This window comes from Molossus molossus, unplaced genomic scaffold (genome assembly GCF_014108415.1).
Source record: "Molossus molossus isolate mMolMol1 unplaced genomic scaffold, mMolMol1.p scaffold_m16_p_4, whole genome shotgun sequence".
Taxonomy (NCBI): Eukaryota; Metazoa; Chordata; class Mammalia; order Chiroptera; family Molossidae; genus Molossus; species Molossus molossus.
The window spans coordinates 47,385,527-47,405,506 of NW_023425377.1; positions in this window are offsets into that span (position 1 = coordinate 47,385,527).

Consider the following 19,980-nt stretch of genomic DNA (forward strand, 5'->3'; position numbering starts at 1 on the left):
CGTCACCCAGCTGGGCTCTCAAGGTGCACCCCTCATGTGGACTTTACACCCTTTTGTTGTAATTGAGTCTTGATTGCTGTTGGCACATCAATGGGAGGCTGATCAGCTGCAAGGACTGGCTGTGCCCACTAACTACTGACCTCTGACTACCTTGGATGATCACCTGTGCAGGGCCCATCACACAGAGTAAGACTTACTTCAGCAGGGCTCTGGTACCCACTGAGTTCATTCCTTGAGTATGTCACTTGTGGAGGTGGTTGGGTGGTGGTGGTTTGATGTGGTCTGAAGCTGTCCACTGGGTGTGCTGGCTCTGGAGCAAGGTCAGCCACTGCTTGTGTACTACCCGGGGCCACCCAACATAAGCTACAAAATGATCTGCAGATGGTTGCTTCTTGTGCTGGGTTTGGAGGTCCCCAAGAAAAGCCAAGTTGTGAACTAAGGCTGGCTGCTTCTAGTCCCAGGCCTGGGGCCACTTAGCGAGAGGTATGGGCCTGGCTGTGGCCAGATGCTGCTTGTTTGAGAGAATTTAGGGAAATCTGAAGCTGGATCCAAGGCAGGCCAATCCTATGGTAAAGCCTTTGGAAACAGCTTGGGTGGGCCTGAAATTTGGGTGGGGTAGGGCCTCAGGGAATCACCAGGGTGAGGCAAACAGTGTCAGCTAGGTTACTGGATTCCCAGCTATTGGGCCCCTCTGCTGGCCTCCTCTGGGAAGGGTTCATCAAAGGAACAAAGGTCTTCACCAGCGTGTCTGGGGAAAAGCTGCCTCTCCAGCTCTCACTCCAATGCCAAACTACTCAGTTCTTCCCCATATGTCTCTGGTGCCTTTCAAGCTGCCTCCCTTCTGTGCTGGAATTCAGAGGGAGCAAGTTAGAGTAAGCCTGTGCATGAACACTTTTAGAGGAACTGCCTGGGGTTCCAGAAGCCTCAGCCTCCCTCAACCTCAGTTCCCACTTGGTTTTACAGCTAGAAGTCATGGGGACTTCTCTTCCTGGCACTGGAAACTTGAGCTGGGAGACTGGTGTGGGACAGGGACCCCTCACCCCTCACGGAGGATCCTCACAGCCGAGCTATCCCTCCTGATTTTTATCTGCCACACGTGGGTGTGGGGCCAGCCCATCCACGCCTCTGCCCCTCCTACCACTCTCCATGTGGCTTTTTAAATTTCGGAGTTGTAGGACTTCCATTCAGCTTGAGTTCAAGTGGGTGTGAAGGATGTTTATTCAATAGTTTTGTTGTAATTTGGATGTGGTTGTGGGAGGAGGTACGTACTGTATTTACCTACGCCACCATCTTGACCGGAAGTCTGCAATATCTTCTAGGCTGTCAGAGAGCTCTTTAAAGAGGCTTTGAGCCCTGGCTGGTTTGTGTCAGTGGTTAGAGCATTGGCCTGTGGCCTGGAGAGACCTGGGTTCGGTTCCCGCTAAGGGCACATACCTCGGTTACAGTTTGTCCCCGGCCCTGGTTGGGTTGTGTGGGTGGCAACCACTCAATGTGTCCCTTTCACGTCGATGTTTCTCTCCCCCCCCCCCCCACTCTATCTGAACAAAAATATCAAAAAGTGTCCTTGGGTGAGGATTAAAATAATAATAATAAAAATAAAGAAGCTTTGATAATAGCTGAGGGAAGTAGCTAACCCCCCAATTTCTGTTTCCAAGCCTGCTGTTATACCCAGAGCAGTGAGGAGGGGCATATTAATAAAAGTGGGGTACTTATCCTTTCACAAAGAGGATAGGAACAAGGGAGTCTGCTCATTCGCTCTCCTCTCTGGGATCTGGGTCAGGCAGAGTGTGGTAGGTCTGATTTCCTGGCTATTGTATTTTGGGATTGTTGTTCTTGTAAATCATAGGGCACGGAGTTATCAGGGACTTGTTTTAGCCTGGAGAGGTGATACCAGGTGGGATGTCCCAGAAGTTTGGCTGCTGTGAGTGTAGTTAGGCATAGTTGGTAGGGGCCCTGCCACTGGGGCTTGAAATGAGGCATATAATGTAATTCCTTTACTAAGTAAGACCCAGTTGCCCGGTTCTTGGGGTATTTTTCCCTCTAGTGGCCAAAGGAGAGTGTTGTCTGCATGTTCCCTCAACAATTGTCTGACTATGTGAAGGCAAAGAGGTTTGGGGAATCTGGGTGTAAGGGGATAGGGGGAAAAAAAGGCATCTTTTATATCCAGGACTGTGAAGTGTGAGGTATTAGGTGGGATTTGTGAGAGGAGGGTGTTGGGGGTTTGGAACTACTAGATGTATGGGGAGAACAGCCTAGTTAATGATTTGGAGATCCTAGACCAGATGATAAGAACCGTCTGTCTTTTTTATTGGTAAGATAGGTGCTTTGTAGGGGGAATAAGTGGGTATTGAGATTTGGGGAGAGGAGATGGTTAATAATGGGCTGGAGACCCTTCTGCTCTCTAAGAATAGGGGGTACGTGGTTGGCAGGCTTCATGTGAACAGGGTGATGGTGTTTAGCAACTGAAGGGGTGCACGTATCCCATACTTTTGGGTTACTAAAGTTGCAGGGAGAGGCAGTTCATCTGTATCTGTTCAGGATAGGAGGAGGAGAAGGGAGGGGTCGGGAGAGGTATGTATAGGGGCTTTAATGTCAGAGAAGCTTGGAATTTTTTTATTCTCACCCGAGGACATTTTTCCACCTTTTGTTCAGGTAGAGTGGGAGGAAGAGAGAGAGAGAGAGAGAGAGAGAAACATCGACGTGAAAGGGACACATTGAGTGGCTGCTACCCGCACGACCAACCTGGGCCGGGGACAAACTGCAACCTAGGTACACGCCCTTAGTGGGAACTGAACCCGGGTCCCTCCAGACCGCAGGCCGACGCTCTAACCGCTGAGCCAAACCGTCCAGGGCTAATGTTTTGCATTTTGATGATGATGTGTCTTAGTGTGGGCCTTTAGGTTCATCTTGTTTGGGACTGTCTGTGCTTCCTGGACTTGTATGTCTGTTTCCTTCACTGGCCAGGACAGAAGCTTGGAATTTTGATAGAATATCCTGGCCTAGGATTGGAGTTGGACATTTTGGGAGAATTAAAAATGAGTGACTAGCCCTGGCCGGTTTTGCTCAGCGGTTAGAGCGTCAGCCTGTGGTCCAGAGGGACCAGGGTTCGGTTCCTGCTAAGGGCACGTACCTCGGTTGCAGTTTGTCCCCGGCCCTGGATGGGTCGTGCGGGTGGCAGCCACTTAATGTGTCCCTTTCACATTGATGTTTCTCTCTCTCTCTCTCTCTCTCTCTCTCTCTCTCTCTCTCTCTCCCCCACTCTATCTGAACAAAAAATGGAAAAATGTCCTTGGATGAGGATTTTAAAAAATTTTAAAAAGTGCCATTTTCAGTCCAGTGGGAGTCATTATCCAATTTGTACTGTGGCCAGGTGGCATTACAATAGAAAATGAGACGCCTAGCCCTGGCCAGTTTGGCTCAGCAGTTAGAGAGTCAGCCCGTGGACCAGAAAGTCCCGGGTTCAATTCCCACTAAGGGCACGTAGCTCTGTTGTGGTTTGTCCCCGGCCCCGGTTGGGGTCATGTGGGTGGCAGCCACTCGATGTGTCTCGCTCACATTGATGTTTCTCTCTCTCTCCCGCTCTATCTGAAGATAAATGAAAAAAAGAAAAAAGAAAATGAGATGGCTAGGTTTAATGTCTCCTGGGAGTCAGAACTGGTCAAGGGCCTTAAGGAGACAACCCAAAGGGGTGGTTTTCAGTTGGGCAGACTGGGTGTTGCCCATGGTGAATTTCTGAGAGGGGCAAGCAAGTGACAAGCCACTAAGAGTAACGGCAGCTGCCGCTCTGGTCAAGCGTCCCTGCCAGGTGTGTGCATACGATGAGAGTGAGTGGGAGTCTTCTAAGCCAGGTGTCCCCAGTTAGAGGAGTCCAAGGCCAAAAGGCTACAGGATCTCCTGGCCTTGCATAAGGTCTTTTGAGACGTGAGACATGAGAGGCAAGTGACAAGCCACATAAGAGCAAGAATTTGGTCACTAACCCCTAGAGAGAGAGTGAGAGACAGAAGACCCAAGAGTGAGTGGCTGGTCACTTACCCCAGAGAACTGGCCAATCTTCAGCAAAAGAAGAGAGAGACTCCTGGTCCAATGTCATCCCTGGCTGGCTTGGGAGGGCCCACAGGGCCAGGGAGAGGCACGGCTGGCCTGCCACCAGAACACCTGAGTGGGATTCAGACATTAGCCCAGGACGAGCTTCCACTGCCTACTGCTCTCTGAGTAGCACACCTGAGCTGAGGTGTCCATGGCCAGGCGGTGGCCCACTCCCCACCCACTGAACCCTCCTAGGTTTGGGCACCAAATGTTAGATCGCCGAGGGAGAAACACACAAGGCCAAAGTGATGCAGGAACAGAATTTCATTCCGGACACACGGCTGAGTCCAAAATGGCATCAGCCCTGAACTGGCAGGGACTTGATGCTTATATAGAGCTTTGGGCAGGCTATTTTTTGGTGGGTGCTTTGGGTTATGTATTGGAACAAAGACCAGGTAAACAGGATGGCCATTGCTTGACCGAAACTGCCAAGGGTCAGGTTCCTGTACTAGGAGGGATGGGCGGTGAACGATGACAGGCCATATCTACAGAGGCACTCCTATGGCAGCGCGTTCTCTGGCCTAACAGTTTGTTTTTTATTGATTTAGAGAGAGAAGAAGGGAGAGAGAAAAAGAAAGAGAGAAACATCTATTGGTTGTCTTCCATAGGCACCCCAACCAGGGACTGAACCCATAACTGAAGTATGTGCCCTTGTTATAAGATAGTAAGAATATCCCAGAACAAGTGGAATAGGGAAACTGAGACAGACAGTTGAACAGCAGTTTGTAGCCACCTAGTAAATCCTATCTTCTCTAAAACAAGGACACTTAAGAGTAAATGTTTTAGCCCTGGCCATTTAAATTAGCACTTTTAGTGTCAGACCAAGGACCAAAGAGTTGCAGGTTTGATTCCAGTCAGGGGATGTATGTCAGTTGCAGTTCTGTCCCCAGCGCCAGTCGGGGTTGCACGGGAAGCAACCAGTCCATGTGTCTCCTCCACATCGATGTTTCTCTCTGTCTCTCTCTGTCTGTCTCTCTCTCTGTTCCTCCCTCCCATTTTATCTGAAGATAAATGGAAAAATATTCTTGGGTGAAGATTAAAAAATAAATAAAAGAGTGCCCTGGCCAGTTTGGCTCAGTGGTTAGAGTGTGGGCCTGCGGTCCAGAGAGACCCGGGTTCGGTTCCCGCTAAGGGCACATACCTCGGTTGCAGTTTGTCCCCAGCCCTGGTTGGGTTGTGTGGGTGGCAACCACTCGATGTGTCCCTTTCACATCGATGTTTCTCTCTCTCTCTCTCTCCCTCCCACTCAATCTGAACAAAAAATGGAAAAATGTCCTCAGATGAGGATAAAAAATAAATAAAAAATAAATAAAAGTGTAAATGGTTTGACTTCTCCCCAGTCAGAGGGTTAACAGCTTAAATCATCCTACTGAAGGAGACAGATAACAGAAATCCAATTACTGCCACTTTCCAATCATACTCAAGAACAGACAAATTGCCCTGGCCGGTTTGGCTCTGCGGTTAGAGCATCGGCCTTTGGTCTGGAGAGTCCCAGGTTCAGTTCCCACTAAGGGCATGTACCTGTTGCAGTTTGTCCCCAGCCCTGGTTATGTTGTGTGGGTGGCGACCACTTGATGTGTCCCTTTCATGTTGATGTTTCTCTCTCTTCCTCCTTCTTTCCCTCCCGCTCTATCTGAACAAAATATCAAAAAAAGATGTTTTCGAGTAAGGATAAAAAAAAAAAAACAGACAAATTAAGAGAATAAATGTAATTTTGGTACATCAACATAAAGCTAATGAATATTCTATTGATCCTCCCCTAACACCACCCCTAAACGCCTAGCCTTTAAAATCCCTGAAATGGCCAGTTTGGCTCAGCAGTTAAAGCATTGGCCTGTGGACCAGAGAGTCCCAGGTTCGGTTTCCACTAGATGCCTCAGTTGCAGTTTGTCCCTGGCCCCAGTTGGGGTTTTGTGGGTGGCGACCAGTCGATGTGTCTCTTTCACATCAATGTTTCTCTCTCTCTCTTCCTCCCTCTTTCCCTCCTGCTCTATCTGAAGATAAATGCAAGAATGTCCTCGGGTGAGGAAAATAAATAAATAAATAAATAAATAAATAAATAAATAAATAAAATCCCTGAAATGAAGGTCCTCAGTGTGCTCTCCTTCCCAGGAGCACATCCACCACTTCCCCTCCTTTCCCCACAGGCATGCATCTCCTAGAGTCTAAGACCTAGACTCTAAGGGACCCCATGAGACTTGCAACCAGGGCAGCAATGGGCAGTGGCGGTTCATCCCAGGAAAGCCCCCTGAACTTATCCCCAAGGCCTCCTTTTCTCTGACTTCTTTGTGAGCCAAGGCAGACCACTAGGCTCATTTCCGCAGCCCTTCCTTGTTTCACTGTCCTGAGCTTTAATAAACATCCTATAAAATTCACCTGGACTTGTGTTGTGAAACTCTTCCTGCATGAAGTCAAGAACCCACACACTACCTGCTAGCCCTAGGCAGACCCACTCTAGGCCAGTTCCCCTTTCCAGTAACACCCTGACTGGGAATCAAACCCCACAATCTTTTGGTGTACGGGACAATGCTTTAATCAACTGAGCCACCTGGCCAGGGCCAGTTTCTCTTGATTTTTAAAAACAATTTCATTGGAATGTAATTATCATATCATAAAATTCATCTATTTAGAGGATCAACGTAGGGTATGACAGAATGAAGAGTTACACTGACCCGCACCTCCAATGAAAACTGCGAAAATTATTATTTTTTTAAATGTTTTTTTATTTATTTTTTTAGAGAGAGAGGAAAGGAGAAAGTGATAGGAACACCAATGAGAGAGAACATCCATCAGCTGCCTTCCACATGCCCCCTGCTGGGGATTGAGCCTGCAGCCCCAGCATGTGCCCTGACTGGGAATCAAACTGAGACCTCTCAGTCCATGGGACCATGCTCAATCCATTGAGCCACACTGGCCAGGCCTGTGAAAATTATTTTTAAACAGCCATTTCAAATCTCTGGAAATAGTTCTTAAAGCAAAGAGCAAATGAAAAAATACCTCCTAAAAAAATCTACAAAAGTTCAGTGAGAAAAGTGAATATCTGTGGCATTTGAACCAAGAACATTCCTTTCCTTGCCCCTCCCACCCCCCAGTTCAGTGAGGTAGAGATAGATTTCTCTCCAAACTGCTACAGCCAAGAACACAGGGTTCCCTTCCCCTCAGTTTCCAGTAGAAAGGCTTTTCTTTCCAGAAGGACGAAAGAAAAAAAAAAGAGGCCCTGACCAGTTTGGCTCAGCAGTTAAGAGTGTTGGCCTGCGGTCCGGAGAGACCCGGGTCGGTTCCGGCTAAGGGCACATACCTCAGTTGCAGTTTGTCCCCGGTCCTGGTTGGGTCGTGTGGGTGGCAGCCACTTGATGTGTCCCTTTCACAGAGATGTTTCTCTCTCTCTCTCTCTCCCCCACTCCCAGTCTATCTGAACAGAATATCGAAAAGTGTCCTCGGGTGAGGTTAAAAAAAAAAAAGAAAGAGAAAAGGAGCAGGACAGCAGCATTTCTCCTTCTGCCCCCAGCTACCTGTTGCTGAGGCTAAGTCCCAGGCAAACACAGTTAAGTTGTTGGGGCTCATGGAGTGGAGGCTCCAACTTGGATGTAGCACACTAAGAATAGTATGGCCCTTATCATCTTTGCCCCAGCTTGAGAGAGGCAATAATTCCACATCATGATAAATAAATCAAGAGGCCCTCAGGCTGCCATTCTTCCCCAACACCAAGACCTTATGCACTAGAGAGGGAATGTCACTCAGAGAAAATCCTGCTATTGTTCCAATCTTTCACAGGTCCAGAGTCTGGCTTAGAGATTTTGCATGGTGGGGAAAGCAGACAGGGTTGGGGGAAAGGTGGGAGAAAGGTAGCTCCTGATCTCTTCCCAAAGTAACTGACTTCATTTGCAACAAAGTTTGGAGAAGTTCAAACTCTGCTCACAAGAACCACAGTGATTGTGGTGAGAAGAATCTAGATACAGAATAAATTGTAAGCCAGCTAGCATGCAGGAAAGGCCAAGGAATAAGACAGCTGGGAGGAGTTGAGAATTTCCGGAGTCAGAACAAATATCAAACATTGACCTCAGAAACTATTCTTTCAAAGGAGGCAGAATTTCATTGACTTATTTTGTAGAGCAATTTATGCCCCAAGGCACTGTTGAAAATAATTGAGCAATCAGCTGGCAATTAGAGGAATTTAACTGGGCACCATAAGGAAAAGAGAGGAAGAGAATCCTGCCAAAGTTACTGTCATCCCAGGCTGACTGAGGACATATCAAAAGCTGCACTTTCTTGAGGAACAACATCAGAGGCTTAACACTGATGGGAGGGAAGTAGAAAGTAAACTTTACTGCCTGGCCTATGTGGCTCAGTGGATAGAGCATCATCCCATGGACTGAGAGATCCGGGTTTGATTCCCAGTCAGGGCACATACCTGGGTTGGGGGCTCAGTAGGGGGCATGTATGAGGCAGCTGACCTCACATCGATGTTCTATCTCTCTCTCTCTAAAATATCAATTAAAAAGGCATGCTTTTTGTTTGTTTTTTAAATTTTTTTATTAATTATTTTTGTTACAAATGAAAAAACATATTTAAAAATAAAGTAAACGTCATTAAAATAATTCAGCCAATCACTAAACAAATAAACAAGTACTCAGAGTTGCTATACTAGAGTTCTCCAGAGACACTGAACAAATAAGATATAGGTAGGTGTGTAGATAAATAGATTGATAGATAAGTTTAGATACATAGGCAGATTTGTTATATGAAATTGGCTCATACAATTATAAAGATGGACAACTCCTAGGAAGATAGATGATATAGATGGTAGATAGATAGATAGATAGATAGATAGATAGATAGATAGATAAGAGGGAGGAGGAGGAGAGAGAGAGAGAGAGAGAGAGATAAGGAATTGGCTCACACAATTACAAAGGTGCATAAGTTTCAACATCTGAAGTGTGAGTCAACAAGAGGGAGACCCAGGAGAGGTCTCATCCAAAGGCTGGTAGGTTTGAGACCCAGGAAGAGTCAATGTTTTTTGGTTTGAGTATGAAGGCAGAGAAAAAGCCAACATCCCAATTTAAAGGTAATCAGGTAGGAAGAAATCTCTTACTTCAGGGAGGGCTAGGCTTTTTGGCCTACTCAGGCTTTCAATTTATTAGATGAGGTTGAAGCATACCAGGGTGACTTAATCTACCAATATAAATGTTAATCTCAAATCAAAACAGTACCCCAGAAATACCCATAATAATTATTCACCAAATATCTAGATATTCAATGGCCCAGTCAAGTTGGCACATAAAATTAACCATAACAGTTGCTATTAGAAATGATCTAAAATAGCCAGTTTCCAACAAAAAATTATGTCATGCAAAGAAACAGGAAAGTATGATACATACAGTGGTAAAAAGTAGACACAGGCATGGCCGGTATGGCTAAGTTGGTTGGAGCAATGATTCCGTACACCAAAAGGTGGCAGGTTCGATTCCAGGTCAAGGCACATACCCAGGCTGAGGGTTTGGCAGGAGGCAACTAATCAATGTTTCTTTCTCTCTCTCTCAAAAAAAAGTCAATAAGCCCTGGCCAGTTTGGCTCAGCAGTTAGAGCATCGGCCCGTGGTCAAGAGAGACCTGGGTTTGATTCCTGCTAAGGGCATATACCTCGGTTGCAATTTGTCCCCGAGTCGTGTGGATGACAGCCAGTTGATATGTCTCTCTCATATCGATGCTTCTCTCTCTCTCTTCCTTCCTCTGTCCCTCCTGCTCTATCTGAAGATGAATGCAAAAATGTCCTTGGGTGAGGATATAAAAAAAAGTCAATAAAAAATATATTTTGAAACATAAATAAATAAATAATGGACAAAAATAAGTTGCACAAAAAAGGATACCAAACAGCAAAAAAACTATGAAAAGGTAGTTGGATACATTAGTTACTAGGAAAATACAAGTTTAAACCACAGTTAACTTCATTACATATCCACTATTGTGGCTAAATTGAGAAGACAGGCAATATCAAGTTTTCATGAGGATGTAGAATAACTGCTGATAGGAGTGCAAATTGATAAAACTACTTCAGAAAATTGTTTGGCAGTTTATTAGTATTTTTTAATCCTCACCTGAGGACATTTTTCCATTTTGTTGTTCAGATAGAGTGGAAGGGAGAGAGAGAGAGAGAGAGAAACATCAATGTGAAAGGGACACATCGAGTGGCTGCCACCTGTACAACCCAACCAGGGCCGGGGACAAACTGCAACTGAGGTACATGCCCTTAGCAGGAACCAAACCCGGGTCTCTCAGGACCGCAGGCCAACGCTCTAACCGCTGAGCCAAACTGGCCAGGGCGGCAGTTTCTTTTGAAGTTGAACATATGCATACTATATGACTCAGTGATTTCCACTCCTAGGTGAATATGCATCTAAAATGAGTACTAAAGTTCATCAAAAGACACATACAAGAATATTCATAGCAGCACTACACATAATAGCCAAAAGCTGGAAATAGATCAAATATCCATCTATGATACAATAGTTAACTTATTTATAGAATACTATATAGTAATGAGAATGAACAAACTGTTATATATTATATGCAATAATATTGATTATTCTTGGCCAGCTTTTTTTGTTTTTTTTTAATCCTCACCTGAGGACATTTTTCTATTTATCTTCAGATAGACTGAGAGGGAAACAGGAAGAGAACGGGAGAGAGAGAGAAACATCGATGTGAGAGACACATCGACTAGCTGCTTCCAGCACAACCCCGAGCAGGACCAGGGACAAACTGCAATGAAGGTACGTGCCCTTGACCAGAATAGAACCCACGACTCTTTGGTCCCCGGGCCGATACTCTACTGCTAAGTCAAACCAGCCAGGGCAATATTGATTATTCTCACAAATACAATATTGAGAGGATGAAAGCAGATGCATACACAGTATAATCTCATTTGTATAAAGTTCAAAACCAGAAAAAAATTAATCTATGATGTTAGAAATCAGGATAGTCCTTTACCCTTGGGTCATGGGGATAGTGATGGGAAGGTGACATAAGAAGGGTTACTTTTGTGCTGGCAATGTTTTGTTTCTTGATCTGGATCCTTGTTCACCCTCTGAAAATTAATCAAGCCAAACATGTTTAATTTGTGTATTTTTGTATGTCATAATTCCATAAAAATTTACTTAAATATAACAGGTTTATATTTTTTTAAACTTAAGAAGATATTTATAGCCCTGGCCAGTTTGGCTCAGCGGTTAGAGCGTCGGCCTGTGGTCCAGAGAGACCCAGGTTCGGTTCCCACTAAGGGCACGTATCTAGGTTGCGGTTTGTCCCCAGCCCCAATTGGGGTTGTGCGGGAGGCAGACACTCAATGTGTCTCTCTCACATCGATGTTTCTCTCTCTCTCTTCCTCTCTCTCCTTCCCACTCTATCTGAACAAAAATGGAAAAATGTCCTCAGGTGAGTATAAAAATAAAAAAGATATTTATAGATATGTATAAAGGTTTCCCAGGATACACTGCTAAGTAAAAAAAAAGACTAAACACAAATCTATAAAGACACTGATTAGTGGTTGCCTAGAGCTGGGAATGGAAATGGAGAGTGGTGTAAAAGTGAACAATGTGCCACTGAGCAGTGGTTAGAGCACTGGGTCACAGACCAAAGAGTCATGGGTTTGACTCCGGTCAAGGGCACTTACCTTGGTTGAAGTTCAGTCCCTAGCCCTGGTCAGGGTCCTGTAGGAGGCAACTAGTCGATGTGTCTCCCTGCCCCGCCCAACTCTATCTGAAGATAAATGGAAAAATATTCTCAGGTGAGGATTTAAAAAAAAAGTCACATAAAAAAGATATGATCAAAAGAGCAAGAACAAGATTAGTGACTAACATTTCTTTCTTTTTAAAAAATTTTTTTTATTGACTTGTGTAGAAAGAGAGGAAGGGAGAGGGAGAGAGATAGAAACATTGATGAGTCAGAGAAAGACAAGTATTATATCATCTCACATTATTATGGAATATAATGAACAAAAATAAGGTGATGAACAAAATAGACCCAGAGATATAGAAGTAGGGTTCAGACTGACAAACCTCAGAGGAGGGGGGCAGGAGGGAGGAAAGAGATAGGCCAAAGAACTTATGCATATAAGCATAACCAATGGACATAGACAACAATGCTGTGGGGTGGAGAGGGGAGCAGGAACAGGAGGAGGGTGTCAATGGGGGGAAAAAGAGAAACATCTATAACAAAAATAAATTAATTTAAAAAAAGAAAAGAAACATCTAAGAGAGAGAGAAGCATCATCATCAGCTCCCTCCTGCATGCCCCCTATCAGGGATCAAACTCAAAACCCGGACATGTGCCCTGACTGGGAAATTGAACCAGCAACCTCTTTGTGCATAGGTTGACGCTCAACCACTGAGCCACACCAGCTGGGCTAGTGACTAACATTTCAACAAAACAGTGAAAAGCAGACATGGAATGAAACAGAATGAAAACACAGCACTTTAAATTGATGAAAAAAATGCATCTATCAACTTAGGGCTCTATATTCAGCAAAAAATGTCTTTCAAAAATGAAGTGGAAAATAACAAATGTTGGCAAAGATGTGGAGAAGTTGAAACCCTCATGCATTGTTGGTGGGAATGTAAAGTGGTTAGCCAGTGTGAAAAACAGTATAGCAGCTCCTCAAAAAGTTAAACATAACATTTACATATGGCCCAGCCAGTGTGGCTCAGTTGGCTGACCATGATCCTATGCACCAAGAGGTTACTGGTTCAATTCCAAGTCAGGGCATATGCCTGGGCTAGATCCCCAGTAGGAGGTGCCAATCAGTTTTTCTCTTTCACATCAATGTTTCTACCTCTCTCTCCCTCTCCCTTCTTCTCTCTAAAAATCAATAAAAACATATTTTAAAATTTCACATATGATGCAGCAATTCCATTTCTAGCTATATACCCAAAAGAATTGAAAACAGGAATTCAGCCCTGGCCGGTTTGGCTCAGCGGTTAGAGCATCGGCCTGTGGCCCGGAGAGACCTGGGTTCGGTTCCCGCTAAGGACACGTACGTCGGTTGCAGTTTGTCCCCGGCCCTGGTCGGTCATGCGGGTGGCAGCCACTCGATGTGTCCCTTTCACATCGATGTTTTTCTCTCTCTCTCTCTCTCTCTCTCTTTCTCTCTCTCTCTCCCCCTCCCAATCTACCTAAACAAAAAATGGAAAAATGTCCTCGGGTGAGGATAAAAAAAAGAAAGAAAGAAAGAAAGAAAGAAAGAAAGAAAGAAAGAAAGAAAGAAAGAAAGAAAACGGGAATTCAAACAGATATATGAACACCAATGTTCATAATAGCATTATTCTCAATGGCCAAAAGGTGGAAGCAGCCTGAGTGTCCATTGACGGATGAATGGATGGATAAACCAAATGTGGTATATACATACAATGAAGTATTATTCAGCCTTTTTTTTTCTTTTTTTAAAATTTTTATTGTTGAATGTAGAATGTATTACAGATGTTCCACATTTTCCCCTCATTGACACCCTCCTCCACCCTCCCGCCCCCCCTCCCGCCTTTTCCCACACTATTGTCTGTGTCCATTGGTTATGCATATAAGTTCTTTGGTTTATTTCTTCCCACCCCCAACCCCTTTCCCTTTGAGGTTTGTCAGTCTAGCAATGAATTTGTACTTCTTAATCCCTTCACTTTTTCACCCATTCCCCCAACCCCCCTCCCATCTGGCAACCAACAAAATGTTCTCTGTATCTATGAGAATGTTTCTGTTCGCCCTGGCTGGTTTGGCTCAGCGGTTGGAGTGTCGACCTGCGGTACAGAGAGACACGGGTTCGGTTCCCGCTAAGGGCACGTACCTCGGTTGCAGTTTGTCCCCGGCCCTGGTTGGTCGTGTGGGTGGCAGCCACTCGATGTGTCCCTTCACATCGATGCTTCTCTCTCTCTCTCTCTCTTACTCTCTCTCCCTCCCGCTCTATCTGAACAAAAAATGAAAAAAAAAAAATGTCCTCGGGTGAGGATAAAAGAGAATGTTTCTGTTCTACCTGTTCATTTTGTTTGTAGATTCCATTGTCGATAGATAAGTATTCATTGCCATTTTGTTTATTCATATATTTTATCTTTTTCTTCAAAAAGACCCTTCATCATTTCATAGAATAACGGTTTGGTGGTGATGAACTCCTTTAACTTTTTCTCTTCTGGAAAAGTCTTTATATGGCCATCGATTCTAAATGACAGGTTTGCAGGATAGAGTCATCTTGGTTGTAGGTTCTTGCTTTTCATCATTCTGAATATTTCTTGCCACTCCCTTCTGGCCTGCAAAGTTTCTTTTCAGAAATCAGCTGACAGCCTTATGGGGACTCCCTTGTAGGTAACTAGCTGCCTTTCTCTTGCTGCTTTTAAGATTCTCTCTTTGTCTTGAACCTTTTGCATTTTGATGATGATGTGTCTTGGTGTGGGCCTCTTGGGGTTCATCTTGTTTGGGACTCTCTGTGCTTCCTGGACTTGTATGTCTTTTTCCTTCGCCAAGTTAGGGAAGTTTTCTGCCATTATTGTTTCAAACAGGTTTTCAATTTCTTGTTCTCTCTCTTCTCCTTCTGGCACCCCCAAGATGCGAATGTTGGCACGCTTAAAGTTGTCCCAGAGGCTCCTTAACACTATCCTCATTTTTTTGGATTCCTTTTTCTTTTGCTGTTCTGATTGGGCGTTTTTTGCTTCCTTATATTCCAAGTCAATGGTTTGCTTCTTAGATTTACGTACTCTACTATTGAATCTGTGTAAATTATTCTTTATTTCAGTTAAAGCCTCCTTCGTTTCTAACTGTGCATCGATCGTTTCTGACTGGTCCTTTTTGATGCTCTTGAGGCCCTCACTGAGTTCATTGAGCATCCTTATAAGCAGTATTTTGAACTCAGCATCTGATCGGTTGCTTATCTCCGTTTCGCTTAGTTCTTTTCTTGGGGTTTTGTTCTGTTTTTTCATTTGGGACCTGTTTCTTTGTCTCCTCATTTTGGCTGACTCCCTGTGTTTGTTTCTGTGTATTACTTAACGAGCGGTATGGGGCTAGCTGAGACCAGATGCTGCTTGTTTGAAAAAATTTAGGAAAAACCTGAAGCAGGATCCAAGACAGGCCAATCCGATGGTTAAGCAAGTGCCAACAGCTTGGGTGGGCCTGAAAGTTGGGTGGGATGGGGCGGCGGGACCTCAGGGAGTCAGCAGGGCGGGGCTACCAGTGTGAGCCAGGTTGCAGGAGTCCCAGATGTGGCGGCTGTCTGCCACCCCAGGGAAGGGCTCACCAAAGGAACAAAGGCCTCTGACAGCACGTTTGTCCCGGAGAAAGCCCCCTCTCTAGCCTTCGCTCCAGTGCCAAACAGCTCAGTTCTTCCCTGTATGTCTCTGGTGCCCCTTGAGCTGCCTCCCCTCCAAGCTTAGAGGGAGAGAGTCCGATAAGTTCGTGCGCGGGCCCTTTAAGGAGCTGCCTGGGGCTCCAGCCGCTTCAGCTTTTCTGAGCTTCAGTTCCTGCTGGTTTTTCCAGCCAGAAGTTATGGGGACTTCTCTTCCTGGTACTGGAACCCTGAGTGGGGCACCTGGTGTGGGATGGGGACCCCTTAGTCCTCAGGAAGGACCTTCCCAGCTGAGGGAGCCTCCTGATTTTTATCTGCCACACGCCGCCCCTGGCGCCACCGCCCCTCTGCCCCTCCTACCAGTCTCGATGCAGCTTCTTTGATTCTGTAATTGTAGGACTTCCATTCAGCTTGATTTCAGGCGGTTTTGAATGATGGTTGTTCTTTAGTTTAGTTATAAGTTGGATGTGGTTGTGGGAGGACGCGATACTGCATTTACCTACGCTGCCCTCTTGACCAGAAGTCTATTCAGCCTTAAGAAGGAAGGAAATTCTAGCTCTGGCCAGGTGGCTCAGTTGGTTGCAGCATCATCCTCACACGCCAGGGTTGTGGGTTTGATCCCCAACCAGGACACATACAAGAGTCAACCAATAAATGCACAAATGGTTAGAACAACAAATTGATGTTTCTCTCTCTCTCTCTCTCTCAAATTCAATAAGTAAAAAATTTTTTCAAAAGAAGGAAGGAAGGAAATTCTGATACATGATACAACATGGCTGAAACTTGAAAACATTGTGTTTCCCTGGCCAGTGTGGCTCAGTTGGCTAGAGTGTCATCCCATACACCAAACTTACCCAGGTTTCAAGTTCAATCCCAGGTCTGGGCACATGTGAGGTGGCTGATTGATGTTTCTTTCTCTCATTGATGTCTTTCTCTTTTTCTCTCTCTCCCTCCCTTCCTCTCTTTAAGATCAATTTTTTAATTAATTTATTTTTGTTACAGATGTTTCTCTTTTTTTCTCCCAGACACCCTCCTCTCTATTCTGCCCCCCTCCCCAAGCATTGTTGTCTATGCCCATTGGTTATGCATATATGCATATAAGTTGTTTGGTTTATCTCAACCACCATCACCCCCTCCTCTGAAGTTTGCCAGTCTGAACCGTACTTCTTTCTATGTCTCTGGGTCTATTTTACTCATCAGTTTTTTTTGTTTATTATATTCCACAAATAAGTGAGATCATGTGGTATTTGTCTTTCTCTGATTGGCTTATTTCACTTAGCATAGTACTCTTCAGGTCCCTCCATGTTGTCTCAAAGGATAAGAGATCTTTCTTTCTTACAGCTGCACAGTGTTCCATGGTATATATGTACCACAGCTTTTTTATCCAGTTACCTATTAATGGACACTTGGGCTGTTTCCAGATCTCAACAATTGTAAATAGTGCTGCTATGAACATAGGGGTACATATATTCTTTTTAATTGGTGTTTCAGGCTTCTCAGGATATATTCCAAGAAGTGGAATTACTGGGTCAAATGGCAGATCAATTTTTCATTTTTTGAGGAAACATCATATTGTTTTCCATAGTGGCTGCACCAGTCTGCATTCCCACCAGCAGTGTACTAGAGTCCCCTTTTCTCCACACCCTCGCCAACACTTGTTGTTTGATCATTTGTTGATGGCGGCCATTCTGGCAGGTATGAGGTGATACCTCATAGTCATTTTGATTTGCATCTCTCTGATGATTAGTGACATAGAGCACTTTTTCATATGTCTCTTAGCCATTAGTATGTCCTGTTTGGAAAGATGTCTATTTAGGCCCTCTGCCAATTTAGAATTGGATTTTTTGTCCTCTGTTGTTTTTTTTTTTTTTTGATCCTCACCCGAGGACATCGTTCCATATTTTGTTCAGATAGAGTGGGAGGGAGGGGGGGGGGAACATCCATGTGAAAGGGACACATTGAGCAGTTGCCACCCACACCCGCACTACCCAACCGGGGCCAGGGACAAACTGCAACCGAGGTATGTGCTCTTAGCGGGAACCAAACCCGGGTCTCTTTGGACTGCAGGCCAACGCTCCAACTGCTGAGCCAAACCGGCCAGGGCTTGTCTTCTGTTTGTTGAGTTGTATGAGTACTCTATATATTTTGGAAATTAGCCCCTTATCTGATGTATTGTTGGCAATCAAGCTCTCCCATATAGTGGGTTCCCTTTAGATCAATTTTTTTTTAATTAGAAAGAAAATATTATGTTAAATGAAGTAAGCCAAACACAGAAGGGCAAATATTGTAGGATTCTACTTATATGAAGTACCTAGAATAGACAAGTTCATGAAGACAGAAAGTAGAATAGCAGTTATGGTTACCAAGGGCTGTGGGGAGTGGGAATATAGAGTTAGTGTTTATTGGGTATAGAGTTTTAGCATGGAATGATAAAACAGTTCTGGAGATGGATAGTAGTGATGGTTGTACAACAATATGAATGCACTTAATGCCATTGAACTGTACACTTAAAATGGTTAAAATAATATTCTTTTTTTTTTTTATCCTCACCCGAGGACATTTTTGCATTTATCTTCAGATAGAGCAGGAGGGCGAGAGGGAGGAAGAGAGAGAGAGAAATATCGACATGAGAGAGACACATCGAGTGGTTGCCACCCACACGACCCCAACCAGGGCCGGGGACAAACCGCAACCAAGGTACGTGCCCTTAGCGGGAACCGAACGTGGGATTCTCTGGTCCACAGACCAACACTCTAACCGCTGAGCCAAACCGGCCAGGGCTAAAATAATACATTCTATGATATATATATCATAGCTCAAAAATAATGAAGGCAAGATAGGATATTTTCTAACAATCAAAAGCTGAGCTAATTTATCATGAGCAGATCTACACTACAAAAAATACAAAATGAAATTCTTTAGTCTGAAGGAAGATGAGCCAGATGGTAACATGGACCTGCAAAAAATGAACACCTGAAAGGAGTAAATATAAATAAATATTGACAGTTTACAACAATAGTAATCATGCCTTGTAAGATTTAAAACATATATTGCAGCAATTTTCAATTGTTTTCTTTCATTTTTTTCAATTTTTATTAATTTATTTTTGTTACAGATGTTTCTCCTTTTTCTCAATCATTTTCATCTCATGGCACACAAATTAAATATTAGAATTTTGCAGCATGTCAAAAAAATGTTATAGTTTTTGCTGATCTGACCAAAAAAATAGGTATAATTTTGATTCATTCACACCAGACAGCTATTGTTGTGTTGCCTGTTGTCATTTTTTTTTTTTATCATCCTCACCCGAGGACATTTTTCCATTTTTTGTTCAGATAGAGCAGGAGGGAGAGAGAGGAAGAGAGAGAGAGAAACATCGATGTGAAAGGGACACATCGAGTGGTCGCCACCTGCACAGCCAACCAGGGCCGGGGACAAACTGCAACCGAGGTACGTGCCCTTAGCGGGAACCGAACCCGGGTCCCTCCAGACCGCAGGGTGATGCTCTAACCGCTGAGCCAAACCGGCCAGGGCTGTTGTCATTTTTTAATTTGACAATCTAAGGGGAAAAGGTCAGTGCCCCTAACTAAATTGTCAGTTATTGCATGTTTTAATAATTTTTTTGGTATTTGGTTGAAAATCACTGATATATTGAAATAAAATATGTGACAACAATAGCACAGAAAGCAGAGAGTGTTAAAATTAAACTTTTTAAAGATTCTAGCATTGTTCAGGAAATGGGAAAAATACTAATTTAGGGTAGATTGTGATATGAGTTAAGGATGTATATTATAATCTTTAGAGTAACCACTAAAAGGATAATCAAATACCTAAATAATTAAATAATACTTAAAAACAAAGGATAAAAATGGAATAATAAAATATAATTGTTCAATCCAAAAGAAGGCAAAAAGTGAGAGAATTAAGAAACAAAGAACAGATAGAACAGATAGAAACAAATTACCAGAGTGGTAGAAATAAACACACTATATCAGTAATTAAGTTAAATGGAAATGGACTAAGCACTCTAAATAAAAGACTATCAGGCTGGATATTAAAAATACAACTCTGCTATATGTTTTTTACAAGAGACACACTTTATTTATTTATTTTATCTTCACCTGAGGACATTTTTGCATTCATCTTCAAACAGAGCGAGAGGGAGAAAGAAAGAGAGAGAAACATCAATGTGAGAGAGACACATTGACTGGCTGCCACCCACACGACCCCAACCAGTGCCAGGGACAAACTGCAACAGAGGTATGTGCCCCTAGCGGGAACCAAACCCAGGTCTCCCTGGACTGTGGGCCAACACTCTAACCGCTGAGCCAAACTGGCCAGGGCAAGAAATGCACTTTAAATATAAGGTTATCAAGATAAAAAAGAACACTAAACAAGAGGATGGAAAAATACATACCATGCAAATTTGAACAAAAGAGAGATGGCACAGCTAAATTAATATCAGACAAAGTAGATCTTACAATAAGTACTACTAGAGTTAGGAGGGACATTTTTTACAATAGAAGTGTCTGCCTAACTGACAATATGACTTTCCTATTTTATATTTAGAAAAGAGATATATGA